General features: G+C 41.2%; 1 long non-coding RNA gene across 6 annotated transcripts in view; it reads right to left on the reverse strand.

The window, feature by feature from the left end:
- LOC140908700 (uncharacterized) overlaps positions 1-23793 on the reverse strand; it is a 51400-nt gene that overhangs the window by 21810 nt on the left and 5797 nt on the right. For 4 of the 6 annotated variants that reach the window (XR_012157966.1, XR_012157965.1, XR_012157961.1 and 1 more), the window contains 2 exons: positions 18192-18360; positions 17598-17699 (listed from right to left, as the gene is read on the reverse strand). This is a non-coding gene — a long non-coding RNA (uncharacterized lncRNA). Of the gene's footprint in view, positions 1-14038; positions 14116-17597; positions 17700-18191; positions 18361-23793 lie in introns of all 6 variants that reach the window. The other 2 variants (XR_012157963.1, XR_012157962.1) reach the window with 1 other exon arrangement.

A 23793-nucleotide genomic window follows, 5' to 3' on the forward strand; every position in this document is an offset into this window, starting at 1 on the left:
TGTCATTTGGTACTGACTTTTCCCCCTCCCATTTCTGCTATTACTGAATAGTGATCCAGATTGGGTTTCCCGTACCCATACCCATCCTGAGGGAACTGTATTCAGTCAGACCACTAGAAAGGAAACCTACTCTGAGAAAACAGGAATTAATTCAGAGAAGTCCTATGACCTTGGTTGTACAGGAAGTCAGACTAGATCAGAACAGTCACTCCTTTCTTTATAATCTACGAAAAACACTTCCCTCCAAATGTAGCTCAGCAACTTAAAGTCGGTGGCTTTACCATTCAGCTTTCCATTGAGGAGGAGCCTCTAAATTACGGGTGCCTAAATTAAGTGGGCCTTTGGATGGCAGTTAGGGGTCAAAGGTGACTTTCAATAGCAGAGAGTCAGGGTGAAAGTGTCTAGCAGAATTCAGTGTGTTGAACACCTTCCTCTCTCTGTGGTTTGAAGTGTTAATCTAGAAGAATAAGTCTTTCCTCTACACTGGATGCATTTAGAGAAAGCGTGTCAAACTGATGCAGCATCAAGGACCACACCAGCTTGCTATAGTTTTAGGGCTCTATAATACCAGTGAGGGAAATACAATATAATGAAGAAACATGCACTTGTACTAAGTTTCAAGCTACACACTGCTTTTCTTGCTCTCTTTAGTCCTGTCTCCTTACTTTCCCCACTTCCATTCTAACTATTTATCATCTCTCTCCTCACTTTGAAAAGCACTTTTTCATTCTTTCTTGCCTTTAACTTCCCTTCCTTTCTTCTTGTCTTGATCTCCAATCTCTCAGATCTTGTCTTTATTAGCTTTTCTTACCAAGTTTCCCATCATTAACTCGGGCACAGCTCTACCAGTGCAAATGTCAGTCTAGATGACAATAGTTAGAATATTGGTGGCTAGTCTACACTTGTGCTACCACCATTGCTATCACCAGTACAGTTCCAACCATGGGAAATTTTAGAGGAAGAGACATCCTATAGGTTCTTTGCACCGCTCTCTGGATTCTCCCACTGCCTATGTTCTGAGGCTGGACTCCCAGAGAAGTGTTTAAGTTCTAGCTGCCCACGAGTCTTCTGTCTGTCGGCCACATTATGCCTGCTTACTGGATTCAATCTGTAGGCCCACCAGTTATTCTCCGAGGCCAGAACAAAGCAGCTAGCACACTTTTGGTGCTATATAGCAGTTTTACAAGACAAAAAAAAAAAAAAATCTACCCAGAGATTTGGTGTTCTTTGCTGCTCATTTAACAATTGTCTGAATTACTCTCACATCTATAATACAATTCTTACAGCCTGAACAGAAATTGCAAGCAAGGAAACTACCCAGGGTTTAAAAGTGCCTCTACAGCTGTTTATTACACGCAAGTCACTTAATATAAATATTTTAAGACATCCGCTGTGTTTCCATGTGTAGGCAACAGAGATCTTGTATGAGTATATTCCAGGTCTACTGAAAACAGAGAAGAGCTTCCACTAAGGTTAAATTTTGGCAGGCAGCATCATCTCCATATTCTAGCTTGCCAAATTGCATTCGGATTTCACTGAACATACCTACTTTTTTAAAAACGGCAAAAGAGTCCTGTGGCACCTTATAGACTAACAGACGTATTGGAGCATAAGCTTTCGTGGGTGAATACCCACTTCGTCAGATGCATGTAGTGGTATTCACCCACAAAAGCTTCTGCTCCAATACGTCTGTTAGTCTATAAGGTGCCACAGGACTCTTTGCCGCTTTTACAGATCCAGACTAACACGGCTATCCCTCTGCTACTTTTTCGATACACCCAGGGAAGTAGAAACATTTGTTGCTGCAGAGAACTTGGCTTACACTGAAGATCTGGAACTGTGCTTCAAAGATGAATCAGAAACAGATTGATTTAGGAATTTGATCTACCTACTCTGACCTCACTGTTCCATTGCCAATATCTGGAAGCATTGGAGATTACACAAATAAGTTAAACTAGGTCAGAACTTGAGGGTTCAAACTAGACTGACTATTCAATAATCTTTAAACAAGAATTTAAAAAAATATATTGATTTTATATGGATAAATACATCTTTCTTCAGAATTATGACCCAGCTCAAGTCAAATAAGGGCCAGAACAGTATCTAACTGTTAGAAGCAGACAACAGTTATGACATATTAAAAGGACTCATTTTCCCAGGATAGGCTCATGAGACAACTTCAAGAATGACTTCTGGAAACCCCATAATATGGCCAAGATTTTCAAGACTGACATGATTTTGGGTGCTCAACTGGAGACACCTTAAATAGACCTGATTTTCAGAAAGCACTGAGCACCCAACCTCTGAAAAATTAGGAGCCTTTAAGATGTCTCTAGTTGGACACCCAAAATCACTGGTTACTTTTTAAGATCTTGGCCTATGTTTTTCAGGCCTAGGCTATTCAAGTCTCAATTTGTGCCATCATACTCAAAAACTCAAACTGCTTTTGCTCAAAAACTTTAGAAACAAACCTCATTTTCAGGCAGAGGTCAAACCACATTTTTTTCAGCATGATAGATGAAAGTAATGAGCAACTCAGAAATAGTAGGTTAGAGTCAAGATGTTTAAAGAGCTTTACTGATACTGCAATAAGTGGAGAGGACAACTTGTGTTGTGCAATACGTCAGAAGAAGTAGGATTGGAGGCAAAGGACTATCTCCCCCCCCCCCCAACCCCTTTGATCTTTAATCATAGGAGTTACTATATTGAATCAAAGCTCTGGCCCATCTAGTCCTGTATCCTGTCCATGACAGTAGCCAGTACCAAAAGTTTTTGAGGAAGACCCGGGGGGGGGGGGGGGCAGGAGGGGGGCAGGGAGGAAGGAGAAGAGAAGAGCTACAGTTGGCAGAAGTGGGAGTTTCCTCCTAATTCCTAATATAGGTTAGAGATTTGCTTAAATCCTGAAGCATGAGGTTTTAGATTCCTTCTAAAACCTTTATTATAACCCTGGAAATTCTTGTTATACATGTAAATGTTCCATCCTTCCTCCCAATTGGACCCTCAATCTCACCTTCCTCTTCAAACTATTTTTAAACCCATTTATATTGCACTGAAGAAGAGTGGAGGACTGGGGAAAACTGACCTGCCACAATTAAGAAGTGGGTGAAGGAAATGAATTTAGGAAGAAAATAATCTTAGAAAAATCTGTGCATTATTTTCTTGCTAGAAAAGGGGGACCTATATAATCCTTGACAAGTGGCCCACTAGGCCATGGAGTTTTATCCTCTTTGCTGCCAGTGTTTAAATACATGCTGGGTTTTATTGGAAGGGAAACAGTGGAAGCCCCTCAGAAGTGTTCTGGGTCGAAACAGACAGCACACATGCACATTCCACTGAGAGGAATGGAGAGTTCACATTTCTAGTATTTCTCAGATTCAGGCAGATAGTATTGGATTAATTTACATTAATGGCAGAGGTTTGTTAGTTTGTTAAACGTGCAGAAACTGATGAGCAAGCCCACCCACTTGTCAAGGAAAGAGATGGTAAATGCATTTGTCAAGCTCCAAAGTAAAGTAATTTGTTCATCACTTACACGCCTTCCACTATTTTCTTTGTGATTCTGTAGAGCCATACCCATTCAAGGGAATCTTTTAAGGGCTACTACTTACATTATAGCATTAACTGCCCAACTCACTATAATTAGGAAGGAGAATTAAGAAATCAGTAAATTTGTCAAAGTATAATTTCTCTTTTGTATGTTATATGGCTATATATGAGAATTATGTGACATGGTTGTAAGTCTACATTATGGTTATGGTAAGATCTGAAAATCTTTAAAAAGTTGACACATTTTACATTTTAATGTTCAGCACCTACCATTTCTGTATTCTTATTCACGCCTATAAATCTTAAATCACATCAGATATGCAAGGAAGCTTTACAATTACATAATATCCACTAATCAAGATAGCTCATTCTATAAAATCCCTTCTATGTCAGAATTTTTGATCTGTAATACACTCCAGCCTGCATATTATGCTGTTGGCACACTGGTAAGTTATCTTGTTCCAGAGGAAAAGAAAGTGTTATACTGTTCTTCATGTAGCCAAACTAGATGTACCAGTTAATTAAAAAAATGTCACTTGTTAATGATCCAATGAATGCCTAACAACAACAACTTCAGTGGATTTGTAAAGTTTGTATTTGTTACTGTAATTAATATCTCATTCATAACTCTACAACTCTGAGTTTGGAATAAACAATTTTAACATGAGATAAAATGGAGTAGCATAATAAAAAAAATTAAGTGACCAGAGAATTGTGTTAGCAGTTTATAAAATACTGTTATAGCTATGCTGCCATTTTTTGTAATTAGTGTTTTCATCTCCTCTCGTAAAACAGGAGAGGTAGACCATTTTGCTAACAATGGCAGCATACATTGAAAAATCTAACCATGTCACAGTATAATTGAAATTTTGGTAAGAAGTTAGTAATTCCAGTCTCATATTATAAGGAGGGCAATTGCAGCAGAAGACCGCAAGTATGCCCGGCCCTTAAGTGGGCTATGCAAGGGAGGCAGGGGGAGAAATCTCTAAATGCCAGCCAAAATTCTTAGCCCTGGTCTACACTAGGAGTTGAGGTCGAATTTAGCAGAGTTAAATCGATTTAACCCTACACCTGTTCACACGACGAAGCCCTTTTCTCGACTTTAAGAGCTCTTAAAATCGATTTCTTTACTGCACCCCCGACAAGGGGATTAGTGCTGAAATCGGCCTTGCCGGGTCAAATTTGGGGTACTGTGGACACAATTAGACAGTATTGGCCTCCGGGAGCTATCCCAGAGTACTCCATTGTGACCGCTCTGGACAGCACTCAACTCAGATGCACTGGCCAGGTAGACAGGAAAAGGCCCGCAAACTTTTGAATTTCAATTTCCCGTTTGGCCAGCATGGCAAGCTGCAGGAGACCATGCAGAGCTCATCAGCAAAGGTGACCATGATGGAGCCCCAGAATCGCAAAAGAGCTCCAGCATGGACCGAACGGGAGGTACGGGATCTGATCGCTGTATGGGGAGAGGAATCCGTGCTATCAGAACTCTGTTCCAGTTTTTGAAATGCCAAAACATTTGTCAAAATCTCCCAGGGCATGAACGACAGAGGCCATAACAGGGACCCGAAGCAGTGCCGCGTGAAACTTAAGGAGCTGAGGCAAGCCTACCAGAAAACCAGAGAAGCGAATGGCCGCTCCGGGTCAGAACCCAAAATATGCCGCTTCTAGGATGAGCTGCATGCCATTTTAGACTCCTTCAATGGAGATGGAGGCAACACGGAAGCAGGTTTTGGGGACGAGGAAGGATGATGATGATGATGATGATGAGGTTGTAGATAGCTCACAGCAAGCAAGTGGAGAAACCGGTTTTCCTGACAGCCAGGAACTGTTTCTCACCCTGGACCTGGAGCCAGTACCCCCCGAACCTACCCAAGGCTGCCTCCCGGACCTGCCAGGCGGAGAAGGTACCTCTGGTGAGTGTACCTTTTAAAATACTATACATGGTTCAAAAGCAAGCATGTTTAATGATTAATTTGCTCTGGCATTCGTTGCTCTCCTGGATGTACTCCCAAAGCCTTTGCAAAAGGTTTCTGGGGAGGGCAGCCTTATTCCGTCCACCATGGTAGGACACTTTACCACTCCAGGTTAGTAGCACGAACTCAGGAATCATTGTAGAACAAAGCATTGCAGCGTATGTTTGCTGCGTTCAAACAACATCCGTTCTTTATCTCTCTGTGTCATCCTCAGGAGAGTGATATCATCCATGGTCACCTGGTTGAAATAGGGTGCTTTTCTTACGGGGACATTCAGAGGTGCCCGTTCCTGCTAGGCTGTTTGCCTGTGGCTGAACAGAAATGTTCCCCGCTGTTAGCCATGGTGAGGGGTAAGGGGCTAGCCACACGCTGGGGGGAGGCAAAATGCGACCTTGGAACGAAAGCACATGTGCTATGTATGTAATGTTAACAGCAAGGTTTACCGTGAAAGAGTGTACCCATTGTTCTATAAAATGTCCCTTTTTTTTCCTCCACCAGCTGCATGTGTTTCAAGGACCACAGGATCTTCTCCTTCAAAGAGGCTAGCGAAGATTAGAAGGCGAAAAAAAACGCACTCACGATGAAATGTTCTCTGAACTCCCACATTGACAGAGCACAGACGAATGCACAGAGGCAGACAACGTCAGAGTGCATGAAAGCACAAAATGACCAGGAGGAGAGGTGGCGGGCTGAAGAGATTAAGTGGCGGGCTGAAAAGAGGCCTGAAGCTGAAAGGTGGTGGCAGCGTGATGAGGGGAGGCGGGATTCAATGCTGAGGCTGATGGAGGATCAAACCAATATGCTCCAGTGTATGGTTGAGCTGCAGGAAAGGCAGCAGGAGCACAGACTGCTGCTACAGCCCCTGTGTAACCAACCGCCCTCCTCCCCAAGTTCCATAGCCTCCTCACCCAGACACCCAAGAACGCGGTGGGGGGACCTCTGACCACCCAGCCACTCCACCTCAAAGGATTGCCCAAGCAACAGAAAGCTGGTATTCAATAAGTTTTAAAGTTTTAAACTTTTAAAGTGCTGTGTGGCCTTGTCCTTCCCTCCTCCACGACCCCTCCTGGTGCTTCTCTCCTCCACCACCCCTCCTGGGCTACCTTGGTAGTTATCCCCCTATTTGTGTGATGAATTAATAAAGTAATTGTTGCTTCAATGAAGCAATAATGACTTTATTGCCTCTGCAAGCGGTGATCGAAGGGAAGAGGGGAGGGTGGTTAGCTTACAGGGAAGTAGAGTGAACCAAGGGGCGGGGGGTTTCATCAAGGAGAAAGAAACAGAACTGTCACACCGTAGCCTGGCCAGTCATGAAATTGGTTTTCAAAGCTTCTCTGATGAGCACCGTGCCCTCCTGTGCTCTTCTAACCGTCCTGGTGTCTGACTGTGCGTAACCAGAAGCCAGGTGATTTGCCTCAACCTCCCACCCTGCCATAAATGTCTTCCCCTTATTCTCACAGATATTGTGGAGTGTACAGCAAGCAGTAATAAGGGTGGGAATATTGGTTTCACTGAGGTCTAACCGAGTCAGTAAACTGCACCAGCGCGCTTTTAAACGTTCAAATGCACATTCTACCACCATAATGCACGTGCTCAGCCTGTAGTTGAACAGCTCCTGACTACTGTCCAGGCTTCTTGAGCCATGGCATTAAGGGGTAGGCTGGGTCCCCAAGGATAGCTATAGGCATTTCAACTTCCCCAACAGTTATTTTCTGGTCTGGGAATAAAGTCCCTTCCTGCAGCCTTTGAAACAGACCAGAGTTCCTGAAGATACGAGCGTCATGTACCTTTCCTGGCCATCCCACGTTGATGTTGGTGAAACGTCCCTTGTGATCCACCAGTGCTTGCAGCACTATTGAAAAGTACCCCTTGCGGTTTATGTACTCACCGGCTTGGTGCTCCAGTGCCAAGATAGGGATATGGGTTCCGTCTATGGCCCCACCACAGTTAGGTAATCCCATTGCAGCAAAGCCATCCACTATGACCTGCACATTTCCCAGGGTCACTACCCTTGATAGCAGCAGATCTTTGATTGCGTTGGCTACTTGGATCACAGCAGCCCCCACAGTAGATTTGCCCACTCCAAATTGATTCCTGACTGACCAGTAGCTGTCTGGCATTGCAAGCTTCCACGGGGCTATTGCCTCTCGCTTCTCAACTGTGAGAGCTGCTCTCACCTTGGTATTCTTGCGCCTCAGGTCAGGGGAAAGCAAGTCACAAAGTTCCATGAAAGTGCCCTTAACGCATGCGAAAGTTTTGCAGCCACTGGGAATCATCCCTGACCTGCAACACTATGCAGTCCCACCAGTCTGTGCTTGTTTTCCAGGGCCCAGAATTGGCATTCCACAGCATAAACCTGCCCCATTAGAACCATGCCCACATTGCCAGGGCCCGTGCTTTGAGAGAAGTCTGTGTCCACGTCCTCATCATTCTTGTCACCGCGCTGACGTCGCCTACTCGCCCGGTTTCGCTTTGCCAGGTTCTGGTGCTGCATATACGGCTGGATAATGCATGTGGTGTTTAATGTGCTCCTAATTGCCAAAGTGATCTGAGCGGGCTCCATGCTTGCCGTGGTGTGGCGTCTGCACAGAAAAAAGGCGCGGAACGATTGTCTGCCATTGCCCTTACGGAGGGAGGGGTGACTGACGACATGGCTTACAAGGTTGGCTTACAGGGAATTAAAAATCAACAAAGGGGGTGGCTTTGCGAGAAACAGAATGGCCCCCTCAAGGATAGAACTCAAAACCTCAAGGATAGAACTCAAAACTGGGTTTAGCAGGCTGTTGATTTCACGGAGGGAGGAGAAAATGAATACAAAACAAATCTGGTCTATTTCTTGTTTTGAGCCACTTCATCTATCTTTATACCTCTTGCTGGCAGCAGACCGTGCAGTACGATCGCTAGCCATCGTCATCTCCTGGGTGCTCGGCAGAAGACGGTGCAGTATGACTGCTGGCCATCATCTTCTGCTGGCTGCTGATTAAAAGACAGTGCACTGCTGGTTGTACTGAATCGCAAGGAGATGAAACTTAAAAGGGAAATGACCTGGCTGAGTCATTCCCGTGTTTGCCCAGGCGCCCCTGACCTCATCGAGGTCGGTTAAAAGAGCACCCAGGACTGCGTCGATGACGGCTACCAGTCATACTGCACTGTCTGCTGCCAACGGCAATAAACTGCTGCTGTATAGCAATGCAGTACCGCGTCTGCCAGCACCCAGGAGACATACGGTGACGGTTAGCTGAGTGGGCTCCATGCTTGCCGTGGTATGGTGTTTGCACAGGTAACTCAAGAAAAAAAAGGTACAAAACGATTGTCTGCCCTTGCTTTCACGGAAGGAGGGAGGGAAGGGGGGCCTGATGATATTACCCAGAACCACCCACGACAATGTTTTAGCTCCATCAGGCACTGGGATTTCTACCCAGAATTCAAATGGGCGGCGGAGACTACGGGAACTGTGGGATAGCTACCCACAGTGCAATGCTCTGGAAGTCGATGGTTGCCTCGGTACTGTGGACACACTCCGCCGACTAAATGCACTTAGAGCATTTGTGTGGGGACACACACAATCGACTGTAAAAAACGCTTTCTACAAAACCGACTTCTATAAATTCGACCTAATTTCATAGTGTAGACATACCCCAAAACAGAGTAATTTTCTTTAAGAGTTTTACATAATAAAGGTAACTATTGCATTTGTAATTTAAACTCCAAGAGAGCAGAATAAAGGAGAATGCCCAGACACCCAAACTCCTCTTTAGAGCCACTCCTTGAAATTGAATAGTTTCCTTGAAAATTCCTTCCCTACCACACACACTCATGCCCTATAAAATGTGAGCACTGGGCTGCTCAGTCAGTGTCTTCTTTACTGGCAATATCATTGAAGTGCATGTTTGGTGATCAATGGCTCCATGTCTAGTTGGCAGCCGGTATCTAGCGGAGTGCCCCAAGGGTCGGTCCTGGGGCTGGTTTTGTTCAATATCTTCATAAATGATCTGGAGGATGGTGTGGATTGCACTCTCAGCAAGTTTGCAAATGACACTAAAATGGGAGGAGCGGTAGATATGCTGGAGGGTAGGGATAGGATACAGAGGGACCTAGACAAATTGGAGGATTGGGCCAAAAGAAATCTGATGAGGTTCAACAAGGACAAGTGCAGAGTCCAATGCACCGCTACAGACTAGGGACCAAATGGCTAGGCAGCAGTTCTGCGGAAAAGGACCTGGGGTGACAGTGGACGAGAAGCTGGATATGAGTCAGCAGTGTGCCCTTGTTGCCAAGAAGGCCAATGGCATTATGGGATGTATAAGTAGGGGCATAGCGAGCAGATCGAGGGACGTGATTGTCCCCCTCTATTCGACATTGGTGAGGCCTCATCTGGAGTACTGTGTCCAGTTTTGGGCCCCACACTACAAGAAGGATGTGGATAAATTGGAGAGAGTCCAGCGAAGGGCAACAAAAATTATTAGGGGTCTGGAACACATGACTTATGAGGAGAGGCTGAGGGAGCTGGGATTGTTTAGTCTGCAGAAGAGAAGAATGAGGGGGGATTTGATAGCTGCTTTTAACTACTTGAAAGGTGGATCCAAAGAGGATGGATCTAGACTATTCTCAGTGATAGCAGATGACAGGACAAGGAGTAATGGTCTCAAGTTGCAGTGGGAGAGGTTTAGGTTGGATATTAGGAAAGACTTTTTCACTAAGAGGGTTGTGAAACACTGGAATGCGTTACCTAGGGAGGTGGTGGAATCCCCTTCCTTAGAAATTTTTAAGGTCAGGCTTGACAAAGCCCTGGCTAGGATGATTTAGTTGGGATTGGTCCTGCTCTGGACAGGGGATTGGACTAGATGGCCTCCAGAGGTCCCTTCCAACTCTGTTATTCTATGATTCTAATCTAGACCATCCCTGGTGGGTGTTTGTCTAACCTCTTCCTAAAAACCTCCAATGATGAGGATTCTACAACCTTCCTTGGAAACCTATTCCAGCTCTTAACTAGCCTGATGTTTAGAAAGTTTTTCCTAATATCTAACCTAAGTCTCCCCTGCTACAGATTAAGCCCATTTCTTCTTGTCCTACCTTCGGTGGACAGGGAGAACAATTGATCACAGTCTTCTTTATAATATCTCTTAACATATTTGAAGACTTATCTGGTTCCCCTTCAGTCTCCCAAGACTAAACATGCTCTTCTCCCCCCCCCCCCTTTTTAAAAACCTTTCCTCATAGGTCAGGTTTTCTAAACCTTTGCTCATTTTTTTCTCTCCTCTGGACTCTCCGATTTGTCCACATCTTTCCTAAAGTGCTGCACCCAAAACTGGACACAGATCTCAAGCCGAGGTATTACCAGCACAAAGCAGACTGGGACAATTACCTCCTGTGTCTTATATATGACACCCCTGTTAATACATCCCAGAATATTATGTCCCAACTGCATCATGTTGGCTCATATTCAATTTGTGTTCACAAATTCACTATTATCCCCAGATGCTTGTCAGCAATATTACTGCCTAACCTGTTCTTTCCCTGTTTTGGCTTGTGTTCCTTTCCCATTATTTTTAATATTAACTGTGTAAAGCATCTGGTCACAGTTAATCTTTGAATGAGGACTGAAGCAAAATAGGCATTAAACACCTCAGCCTTCTTGGTGTCATCCATAATTAGCTCTCCTTCCCCACTAAGTAGAGGGCCTACACTTTCCTTCATTTTTCTCTTGTTTCTACTGTATTTATAGATACTTTTCTTATTGCGTTTTATGTCCCTTGTTAGGTGCAACTCATTTCGTGCCCTAGCCTTTCTGATTTTATCCCTACACGCTTGCACTATTCTTTTGTACTCATCCTTAGCAATGTGTACGTTTCCACTTTTTGTAGGATTCCTTCTTGATTTTCAGATCACTGAAAAGTCTACAACCATTGAACTGAATTTCTCTCCTCTAACTCTCTCCCGAGTTCTCTCCAACCCAGATTCTCACTTCTCCACTTAACACGGCTCCCACCACGGTCTCTAACAACCTCTTCTTGTAGGTCTCAAGGCTTCTAGTCTATTGTCATCGTCCTTAATCTCTTGGCTGCTTTAAATACCACTGATCAGAGACTTCTTGAAATCCTGTTGTACCCCTCTTCCACACCGTACTTCCAGCTTCTGTGACCATCTACATCTGGTTCTCCTATGTCTCTGGTTATTTCCTCAGCATTTCCTTCAATTGACTCTCCTTCCCCTCCTCCCACAACTTCCACTATCTGTGGAGTCTCTTGGGGCTTAGTCCTTTGGGCCCACTTTCTCTCGCCTCCCCACCTCCCACTTCAGAAGATCTTAACTGTCCACATGGCTTACTCACAGATCTCTCCCTCCACTTCTGGAGAATCTCCTACATCCAATCCTGAATCACAGTTTGGATCTCTGATGTGGCTCATTGTCAATTCAACAATTAAATTAACTAAAACTAAACTCATCATTCCTCTACAAGTCTCCCCACTCACCAATTCTATTGACAATACCATCATCCTCCAAGTCACTGAGAATCATAACATATCAGTTATCTTTAACTCTGCCTTTTCCCTGGGCATCAAGGCTGCAACCAAGTCTTGCTGCTTCTTCCTCCCTAACATATTCAACATAACATATTCAAGATCTAGCCTTTTATCTGGACATATTGCTTACTGTAATCCAGGCACTTGTTTTCCCTCTTGACTTCCACAATTTCCTCCTCTCTGCCATTTCTGACATCCACCTTGCCCCCTTCAATCTATTCAAAGTTGTGCTGCTAAGATTATCTCCTTGGTTGATTGCTCTGTTCTTGTGGCCCCACCTACCTCTTTGAACCCATTACAAAAATTTCAAGGTTCTTATACTCACATTTAAGGCCCTTTACAACAGTGCCTCTCTCTGCTCATCCACACATTGCAACCTGTCTCCTCTGCTCTACTAATGAAGTCAGCCACAAATCACCTGTCAGTTCCTCTTCCAGCTTTCACAAGCATATGTTTCCATGCCATCCCATATCCATGGAACTAAAGCCGCTACCCTGCCTTCATTCAACTCTATCCTCAAGGCCTACTTCTATCATAATACTTAATGGGAAACTTAACTCAATGGCTAAGTAGAAGGCTAGCAGCGATTATTCATCCTATTTTGTTTATAATTAAAATAAGAATGAAAAGACGGACAACTCAAAGCCATCTACTGTAATGTAGACAGCTAATTTATGCAATGTGTTCTTATGGTTAACCTCTTTCTCTCTCCCTCTCTTCCTCCAATTATCTTTGTTGTAGTTTGTCTTAAAATTAGATTGGAATCTGTGTCCTGAAGAGCTTGTCTCTTATAGTGTGTTGTACAGCTCCTAGTACACTGTACAGCACTGATCCTGACTAGAGCCTCCAAGCACTACTGAAATATAAATAAAACAAACTAAATGAACAGCAAGCCTGCAAATCTACATTAAAGCTGTGTGCTAAAGCATGGATTAGTGATGTTGTGTCAAATATAGATCCCACTTCTTTGACCTCAGAGATATGGCTTTGAAACAGTGCTGGTGCTAGGCATAAGTAGACAAAGCAATTGTGTAGGGCCCCCTAATTACTTTTTTAATGTGTGTTGTGTGTATTCCTGCTTAGGGCCCCCAAACTAGTTTGAATAAGTATGTCAATATAAGTATCGCGTCCAGGAATATTAACTCCTTTATAACACAGAACTACAGTAAGGGTCAAATGTCTTCTTGGTCATTTATTTTTATATAAATATATAGGGAAATACTAAATATATTTTCTTCTGAGAAAGGAAACTGACAAAAGGAATATGCGTTAAAACAGAACTAGGGTTATCTAAACAAATTTAATACACAGATAAATGTTAAAATTTAAGATGAGATATTCAAAATATAAGTGCTTTTCCTGGCAATTTCAATTGAGAATGAGCTTCTGACCCAGTTTTATTTTTCCTTTCTTACCTATGATGAAGTTATGACTTTGCTAACTATAACCCCAATTCTGTGAACTGTTTTGTGCAGCTGAACCCCTGGAGTTTTACGCAAACATAGGGATCCACAAGCACAGGACTTGTAATTGTCTTAAAGCCAGTTTGTTTGTTTTAGAGTCCATTTAATGTTGACTTTTTGTTTGTTTTGGGGGAAGGGGAAGAAATATCATTAGATTTTATTTTTAAAAAATATTTATACGATACGCAACATGGTATATGAGCCACAAAAACCAGTCCAATGAAATGCTGCCATTTCCCCCGTATTTTGTTAAAAATGTTGCTCTTCTCCAAGAATGCCGAGTTTTGAATTCTTACTTTACTGTTACAGCCAGTATATTTCTCCCTTTCGAAATTTTGCAAGCTTCACTTTCCTAAAAGGCTTCATTTGAAATTCTATATGAACTATCAAAGATAAGCTAAATACACAGACTCCTCTTATAAAGACCTGATATATGAGCCATACAGTATAAACACTTAGCTGTATGAAACCTACTTTTAGCCTAAACACTTAAAGTTGAGCAAGCATTTTTCTAAGTCAAAGTTCTCACCTTCACTATAATAGTTCAGTGTTCCAGGAATTCCTATTTCATCTAAGATTTTACTGGTTTACATTTCACATCATTTCCTTTAAAAAAAAACAAAACATCTATGAACTATTACTAGATATTTTATAGAGACATTTCAAGATACATTAAAAGTCAGACATTTTCACTCTTACTGTTTTAATTCCATGTCTCTGAAACAGACAGAAACCTAGCACACTAAAGGTTTTAAAAGACTGCTATGCTTAGGTGTCAAACATTTCTTGACGTCTGTGACAGCTGGCAGCTGCAAACATCCGACTGAAAGCCCCATCTGCTGCTTCACAGCTTCCAGTCGAGGATGTTTACAGTCGCTCACTGTCAACAGCAATACACACTCCTTAGCTGTTTACTTCACATCATTATCCAACAGGAGGATCCAAGCAAGTTGCTTAAGAAAACTGGTACAACCTCTCTCCATGTTGCCATATTGCTACATGCAAATGTACAAAGTAGCCTGTTTTCACACATTTTTATTAATAAGATAACTTATGACTTCTAGTGGAATAGTTTGAAACATAGGTATATTTAATACTCAAATGTTATATAATTTAAATATGTCTGTTTTACATATGGTATAGAATTACAGTAAAGATTTATGGAAGAAGTGACTTGCATGCTCTGTTGCAACTTATTGTGAGTCCAAGATACTAATAGAACAGTCATGGTGGTGTTTATTATTGCATTACTATGCAATCCACTAAGTTCACTTATCAGTAACATAAAACTTTTCAGTAAATATAGTGACAGATCTTTTATTAGCCACTGAAACAGAAGATCTAATTTTAAGACTGTTTTAATATAATGATGGGATTGGCTTTCTTCCTTTCTGCAAAGAGGAATGGAAGAAGCTATGTGATCTTAAAATTAACTTATCCAACCTTTGCTCCAGAATGACTGCAGAAGATAACTGGGCGCGGGGGAGGGAGTTAGCATGCTCTGTGAAAACTTATGTAAAGTTTAAATGGGTAATAAAACTTTACTAATTTACTGTTTTGGATAACCAGTTGCCATTAAATCACAGAGTTATCAGAATTACAGTATTTACCACAGAACAAAAAACACAACAATATCTGACATAACGAGTCTCAGTGGTGCAGTTTTGCAGTTGGTTTCTTCATCCTAACTCCTGTTTTCTTATGCAGATAATGAAGGGGGAAAACAGAAGATTAAGAACTCAACTATTTTTCCAAATTAATTCAAAACCATAGAGAATCAGTTACGTGATTAAAGTGGCATAAGTAGGAAGTTATTTTCCTTGGAACTTGCCTTAAAATGAAGTTATATAGCAAACTAACTAGTTTATGGGAAGAATATAGCTGCTTGGAATGCAAAAATCTGTGGTTTTTTAAAAAAAACAAATGTGAAGAATCCTCATAAATCACTATTTCAAAACACAGGGGTTATATTTTCTATACTAAGGTTAAGAAAGTTAATCTTCCAGGCAGCAGGTGAAAACAAGCATAATTATGTTGAGGTCTTTCCCTTTATTCACTACCAACTTTGAGCTATTAAAACTTGCTAAGGAACCACATTTTCTCAATGGGTCAAGTCACTAAGGGAACAAAGCAAACTTTATTAACGCTGTGGCAATTCTACATTCCAGGAATTCTTAGCACTTGGCAGCCGTACACTCCAGACCAGAGAGATTGATCCTCCCTCTACATAGCAGAATGACCAAGACTAACTTTGTGAAATTCTCACTAAGATGCTCACTTCAGCGAGTTACAGATAGAATTACTTAATAAATCCCTTTGTAGAGTCTATAGAGCAAAACAAAGGCTAAGAAAATATTTCCTTGATTATGGACTCTTAAAAACTCTTGTAAAATGTAATCCAAGCAGAAAACGAGTGAACACACACCGTACAACACAATGCACACTGAGTGCAGAACTAGATATAATTCAGTGATAGCAGAGGGCAAAGATTTCAGTTTAATTACACCTTGTCACAAACTGAAGATTAATAAATTTACAGATAGAAGGCTAATCTAATATCTACAATTCATTAATAGAAAAAATGTGGGGGTGAGGTGTGGGAAGAGAAAGATTAACAAGATCTTAGTTGTTTGAATTCATTAGATGAAGGACACTGTGTCACAACAATACATTGTATCATTTTCCTCATGTATAGTTCCCTTTCAACTATTGCAAGAAACAGATTAGATCTATATTAAAGTCAAAGCAAGGTCACATCTAAAATGTGAGCCAGTTTTACCAGTAAAGTAATGCCCATTTATGCAAGACAATTTAAGATTAGGTGTTTCCACTATATGATAATTTTCCAATTTATATTATGCACAATTTGTATACTGTAAAGTAATTCATTTAGCAGGATAATGTAACATTTACAGCATTAAATAAAATGTGTTAAAAGACAGAAATATCAGGTAATTAAAGCTTTTTATGTATTAGTGGTGTAGATGCAGAGATTCTGAATGGCCATGACTGAGAAATTAAAGAGAGTGTTCCAACAGGCTAATACACTTTTGGGATGGTCTTCATAAACTTGTGCCTTTATGTTCACATCTTAGCATGATAACTTTCCATATTACCAGTGGTAGTACAATTAAGGAAGTTTTGGTCATAAGCCCATTGAGTTTTTCACAGAACAACAAATAAAAATTATATGAATTATCTGGTGAAGGAGGTATAGAAGGGCAAGAGAGAATTGTTATTAAAAAAAGGCAACACAAAACTGTCACTCAAATTATACTCATGATACAATTGAAAGTTAGCTGGGCAACTAAAATGGCTTCACTTTTCTACCACCAGAAGCATGGATAGAATGACGCAGGCAAATGCATAAAGGTAAATTATAGTAATTCAGTTAAATTAATCTAATGTCAAAATGCTAACAAAATAAATAATACAAACCAAAACATGTAGAATTTACAAGACCCATGATAAAAAAAAGTCACTCCTTCGCATGTTGCAACCCATTCCCCAACAGTATGTTGTCTACTTATTACAACTTATGTGGACAGAGACTTTGTTCTCATATTTAACATTAATCCAAAGTTCTTCATCCTTCCATTTCTATCACATAGAGTATAGGCAAGGATAAGTGAGAAATTACAACTTAATTTGGTATTCACTTTTTCTGTGAGACAGTGCACTATTTGTTGGTAGCTTTTATTCCCAACTCTGAGATGTTTGTGCCTGTTCTGAAATGCCTTTCACTCAGTATTTTAGAGCTGTGGGTTGATATGCAGATTCCAATGCATTGAGCAAACATGAGTGCAGTTGCAGTCAGGTGAAATTCAGCACAGTATTTTCCATCTCACTTTGGTAAAGTGACAGTTCAGACATCTTAATAGGAAAGATTTATCTGTTTCCCAAAATACAACTTGAACAACACTTAGTGCTTTATGTCAGATGCCTCCCCATATTGTCTGATGTAAGTTTCACTTTTTAATGTGGTTTATTTAGGAGGGTGAATAATATACTGAGTTATATACAAGTCTTAAAACAATAATCTCCATGTGGAAATATTTGGGGGGGGGAGCAAAAACCCAGGAACTTACTTGTTGGGTCCAATTCTTCCCATTTCAACTTCCATTATAATTTATTTAAGCTGCACACTCAATCAGGGAACACCACACTGCATGGCCATTAAGAGAAGATTCCTGGAAATTCAAGACATGAACTGTATTATACATTTACAAAAATTAGTTGAATGGATTATTGTAATTACAGAAGCTCAGTTAGGATTTCATATCATCTGGCTCCCATCATTAAAATTGTTTTCTAGAAGTGAATTAAAACAAGTTTGAAGTCAAATAGTTGGATTGGAGAGCAAGTGTCACTTTACTGTTCTATGTTTTAGAACACTACATTAGGAAATTGACTTATTGGCTGATAATGGTTGTCCGAAACTGACTCCCCTGGCCTCCTTCAGCAGGTGTTGAAAAAGATTTAACTGCTTGTGTAGAAACAGTTTTAGGACCGTTTCAGAAAGCTTACAAGACCCAATTGGGCACAAGACTAAAGTAAGTGATAATACCACACAGATCTAGTGCCAATACCTGCTAAGAAAACCTATCAATTCTTAAAATATTTTTAGGAAATTTATACATAAAGTTTTCCTAGCCACTCAAGAGGTTTCCAGGTAAACTCACTCTGCATCTATGATCTGTGACAGAAGTATCCACAATGAAGTGGATGCAATTTTCATGTGGTAATGTGAAATAGCAAGTTGCTGTGGCTAGTAGTTTGGAGTAGGGAAATGGTTATTCCTGAAGTTGCACACTCAGCAGCTGGTTCCTATCTTCAGTACTTCTGGTGGAACTGTTACAAAGAGAAGAAACACAATTACTGAAATGCCACTATTGAGTACCTTGCAAACTTTTTTCAGTAAATTGACTAAAGGTAGATACAGGTTTCCCAGATTTGCTATCTGCCCCAGTAAATTGTAGTCTTTGGCTTTGAAATCTGTCTACACTGTAAGCTAGAGGTGTCCCCTGTCTGTGTAACCGTACTCTCAGTAGCTCTCATCAAGCCAGTGTGAGTATCCACAGCAGTGTAGCTTTGGCAGCACTGTTGGCAGAGCCGTGCCAAGTACATACCTACCGGTTTTAGTAACTCGACCGCTGCCAACAGAGTACAGCAGCTATATTGCTATTTATACTTGCATTAGCTCGATGAGCGCTACTGTGAATATGCATACACAAGCAGGGAAGTCACACACCCCTTGCTTGCCTAAAACTGAACAGAGAAACAGTGAGGAAACAAGTACAGGCACAGCAGGATTATATACCGTATATACTCGTTCGTTAACCCATTCGTTTATAAGCCAACTCCACCAAGATAGATAGGTAAAAATAGTAAAAACTGTATGACCTTTTCATAAGCTGACCCTATATTTCAGGGGTTGGCAAACTTTGGCTCCCGGCCCATCAGGGTAAGCCACTGGCGGGTCAGGATGTTTTGTTTACCTGGAGCATTCGCAGGCACAGAGCCCCTCAGCTCCCAGTGGCCGGGGTTTGCCATTCCCAGCCACTGCAGATGCTCCAAGTAAACATATTTTCTGCACGTTATATTTTGTGAAATGTATGGGTCAAATGTCATGCAGATCTGCAGCACTGCTCTTTTGGTATTCTTTTCAAGGCAATCTAGTCCACTAAACAAAGCCATTGCAACTTTAAAAGGCTGCAGTATTGACATCAATAAATGGGTCGGCAAACTTTGGCTCCCAGCCTGTCAGGGTAAGCCAGGTCGGGATGTTTTGTTTACCTGGAGCGTCTGAGGCATGGAGCCCCTCAGCTCCCTGTGGCCGCGGTTCGCCATTCCCAGCCAACAGTGCCACTTCCTGCAGCTCCCATTGCTTGGGAACGGCGAACCGCAGCCACAGGGAGTGGAGGGGCTCCATGCTTGTAGACGCTCCAGGTAAACAAAATTACAATGTATTAAATATTCAATTCAATGATTTCATAGAGTTCAAAAAAATCATCAAATTTTGGTTTAGACCCGTTTATAAGCCAACCCCCGCTCTTTGATGCATCACTTTTTTACCTAAAATATTCGGCTTATGAACGAGTATATACACTAGATTAAGTTTATTTCTTTTTCCACATTAACCTAATTTCATTAATGTAAATTATTTACATCAGAAGCACTAACTATGATACTGAAATTACAGAAAATATCTTTGAGAATTGAGCTCACTTCATTTTAAGCTTTCCTTTCTACTTTTCTTACATCCCTCCTTTTGTGTCTTCAGCCCACAGCATCCCACATTTGGGCTTCAGACAGTTGAGAAGCACAGTCAGGGCTGAAAAAAACCCCACTGGCCCACAGCAAATAGACAGCTTTCCCAATGTCATTTTCTGCAGAAACTAAACTTTGATTTTTGAAAAATTAAGTTTCTAGCCCTTAAGATTGAGAATAAAGCCTTCTAAATGCAAATCTGGGATAAATTAATGAAATTCTTTATTACTAAGCCTGCAGACAGGTAGTTCCAGGGCTTCTCCTACTGCTCAGAGCTGTCCCTGGCTGAAGTGAGTGAAAACCAACCACTATATTTTCAGAGTTGTTTTTCCAGATTCCTGTGAGCAGCATTTAAAGTGACAAGAATCAAATCAATTTCATTCTACTGCTGTCTGAGACAGCCTGGAGCAGCCACAAGAGGAGGCAGATCCAAAAAACTGACACTTGAGGCAGGTAAGAGTGGCAAAGATACATGCCTCTATTGCAGCAACTATGAGTACAGCTGGGCAGGAAACAGTTTGCACAATTTCAAAAAGTTTTACCATCCCCTATCAGATGAAGAGCTGAAATTTCAAATTTTCACACACTGAAAAGCCAATTAAAAAAAAATTGGATCAGATCAAATGAAACATTGTGAATTTCAACACATGTTTTGATTTTAAACTTTTGTTTCAAAATTTAAGTTACACAACAGTGTAAAAACAAAAAAAAATGAAGTCATTCCTAACCAAAAAAATGTTTACATTTCAAGTATCAAAAAAATTTGGTTTTGACCAAAAAAACCTTAATCTTCCCATGAAAAGGTTTTGCTTCAATGAACTGGCATTTTTCTACAGTAAAAAGTTTCATCCAAAAATTCCTGACCAGCTCTAACCAGGAACCTGGGGAAGGGGGAAAGTAACAGAGAAGCCCCAACAACTGTTGAAACCACTGAGAAGGGAGCAGGGAAACTGGGGCTGGGGTCAGCTGGAATATTGCTTATTTCTTCTGAAAGCCAGAGAAGAGGCAGAGAGAGCTACATCAAGTTACAGACACCTACTAGCACGAGTTTCATACAAAAGATGGAGCCACCCAAGGGGAGTTCAAGATCTGTAGTCAGAAGAATCCCAACTCCCTCCTATATAGGAATTTGTCCCTAGGGAGTAGAACACCTGCTCTTTCATTGCCATTTCTGGCCAGTAAATTTTTTCTCTGGTTATTAGGGTCAGGTAAGCATGTCCAGGTCCTACAGGTGCCTGGATAAATATATTAGGGAAGAACCGATGGGATAAGTTAGAACAGAAAAATATGGGAGCAAGGGAAGGTGGGGGGGGGGGAGAGTTTTTAGGAGAAGATGACAGTAGAGAAAACACAGTATAGGGACAAAGAATTAAAAAGGTGATAGAAGGAAAGAAGAAAAGGGAGAAACAAGAGCGCTCATGATGATCCACTGTGAACATACAACAAAAGCAAGAAAAATGTAGCAAATATGACCTGTTAAATAACACTCAAATATATTTTACAAATTTCACCAGTATTCAGTGAATAATAACAAACACCTTTTGTAAAACACAGCCAGCTCCAGGTGAGCAAACGCTATACAGAAAATACATTAGATGAATATAGATGGAATTCACTGAATATATTCAATAATTTTTTTTTCTGCTGTTTGATCAGTCCTATCAGTAAGTTAACATTAAATAATAAATTTGATTTATGTCTACAGTTCACTACAGAACACATGAACGGTACAAAATTGTTTTAGTCTTTTAAATTTCAAGGATTGGGCACAGATAGTTTTCACTCTGGTAGGTATGTGTTAGGTGACTATTTCAAGCCCTAGGTATGGTTAAATATTGACATACCTCTGTAGAAGAAAACTGAGGCCTAAGACTCCTTTACACCACTCTACCAGAGAAAAAGGTCTAGTGGGCTAGAGCGCTAATTTATGGTTGGGGAGACGCTCATGCAAGTCATTGCTCCACTAGACTTTCCATGTGACCACGGGCAAGTCACTTGGGGAAAGAAGCGAAGCACAGAAGCATATCTTCAAACTAGGGATAGTACATCCCTACCTCACAGGGTTGTTGGGAGGATAAATATATTACAGATTGTGAAGTGCTCAGATACTCCTGTATGGGGGCCATATGAGCACATAAGATAAGAGCCTTTAATGAGGCAAAAGGTAGCCTCTAGGTGTACTCAATGAAGGACAGCCTCCCTAGATGGCATAAAGCTGCCACAATGATGTCAGCCCCCACATAGTAGCATTCCAGGGCAGGGAGTGGGCAACTGCAGAGTGCCCCGTGCTTTAACTAGTTTTGGCTTCCCACTGCCTGGAGACAGCTCTAAATTTGCATCAGGCAGGCCCCTGGCTTCCCCATGAAGAGAGAGAACACAAAGTGGTGTAAAGCACCTTTGCCTCTCCATTGCCACTCTTCCTGTGCAGAAACAGAGAGCAGGAATGCCTAGACACCTAGGAACAATTAGCTCAAATCACGGCAGGGTCTAGTTAGTCTCAAATGATTAGATATTGATAAGCTGACTTCCACTCTATTACTGTACAGAGATCTTTTTAGTCAAGATCTTAACAAGCAGAGATCTGTGGGGATTTCACAGATCCCATAGCATTTTTGTAAGAGCAAGATTTTGAACTAATGCTTTTAGTCCAACTTTTCTCACTAAAAAGTAGTGCAATGTATTAGCTGGTTGCTAACTTCACACCCATCGTATTTATGTACCAGTTTGTGCCACACAACAGGAAATCTTGGGCATTGCACTGACAAAGCAATTCAACTATTTTCTGGGTGTTCTGCACAAACTATAATCAATAAAACCACATAATAAAGTGGTTTTATAAGAGGCTTGTTTATAAGGAAGTGCATAGCTAAAATATGGGAACATTCTTGTTCTTAAAGAAGCACAAGTCATAGTAAATGAACTCTAATTGTCATCAAATATAGAGTGGGGTATTCACTGCAAGCCAAACCTGCTTGAATTCTAGCTCTCAGTTGCTTTATGAAGGATTCCCTGTTCCTGGGTATCAATATTGCATTGAGGCGAGCAGGGTGAAGAGAAGTACACCTAAAAGCCAGTTAACGCCTGTATGTTCCTGTGGTTGGTAATTAAATACCGTGACCCAGGGGACAAAGTGTTGACATTTATTGCCTGGGTCATGGACCTGAAATCCTGTTAATGTTATACCTTTAAAGTTCCTATTACCTCCAGTGCAATTACTGATTAAAGAGTTACTTCTTATAGCTTTTCTAGAAGTAGAGGAAAATGTAACTGAGTCAAAAAGTTATATGTTTAAAGAAAAAAAAGCACCAGTTAAAAGATCCCTACTAGACCAACTATCTTAGGAAAAGGGGTTTAGCTATTTAAATAGGCCACTTAAATAAGACATAGTTAGGGCTAACTTGCCCTCTGTGCACTAGTTAGTATGCAATTCTCACATTTCCCCCAGTACCGACACATTGGAATTTTAAACCAGGAAGGGGTGAGTAAAAAGGTCAAGTGAGCCTTCATTTTTTTAAATGTCATGTTCTTATCCAGTCACTGGAGGTCAGAATTATCTGGTTTATTTCCTCTCTTCTTACTCCAGCCCTTCCCCCACTGGTTATAACTTGCAGACACAGCACTTAAAGTATCCTCTTAATATTTCAGATATTTTCTTCCTACTCTCTGAAAGCCCAGTGTAAACTCTAAAGAACAACTACTATACATTTTAGATCTATTGTAGTAACGTGATAAAGAATTATGAAGGATGACATAAGAACTGTGTTGTTGTTGAATGGCAGAACAATGGCTCAATGATTAGAGCTGGGAAAGGCAGGGTCAACAGACTCCTTCTTTTCCTGACTTTGCCAGTGAGTTAATATAACAATACAAAAGGGGCCCTTTGAGCTCTAAATGCTGTACAAATGCATAAGAAATGTGGAGATTTCCAAAGCTAACTAAGGGATTTGTCCTCACTTTGAAATTGTGTGTTGTGTGGTGGAGTGTACTAGTTGGCTTTGAAAACCTTGACCCTGT

Source organism: Lepidochelys kempii, chromosome 3 (assembly GCF_965140265.1).
Source record: "Lepidochelys kempii isolate rLepKem1 chromosome 3, rLepKem1.hap2, whole genome shotgun sequence".
In the NCBI taxonomy this organism is placed as follows: Eukaryota; Metazoa; Chordata; order Testudines; family Cheloniidae; genus Lepidochelys; species Lepidochelys kempii.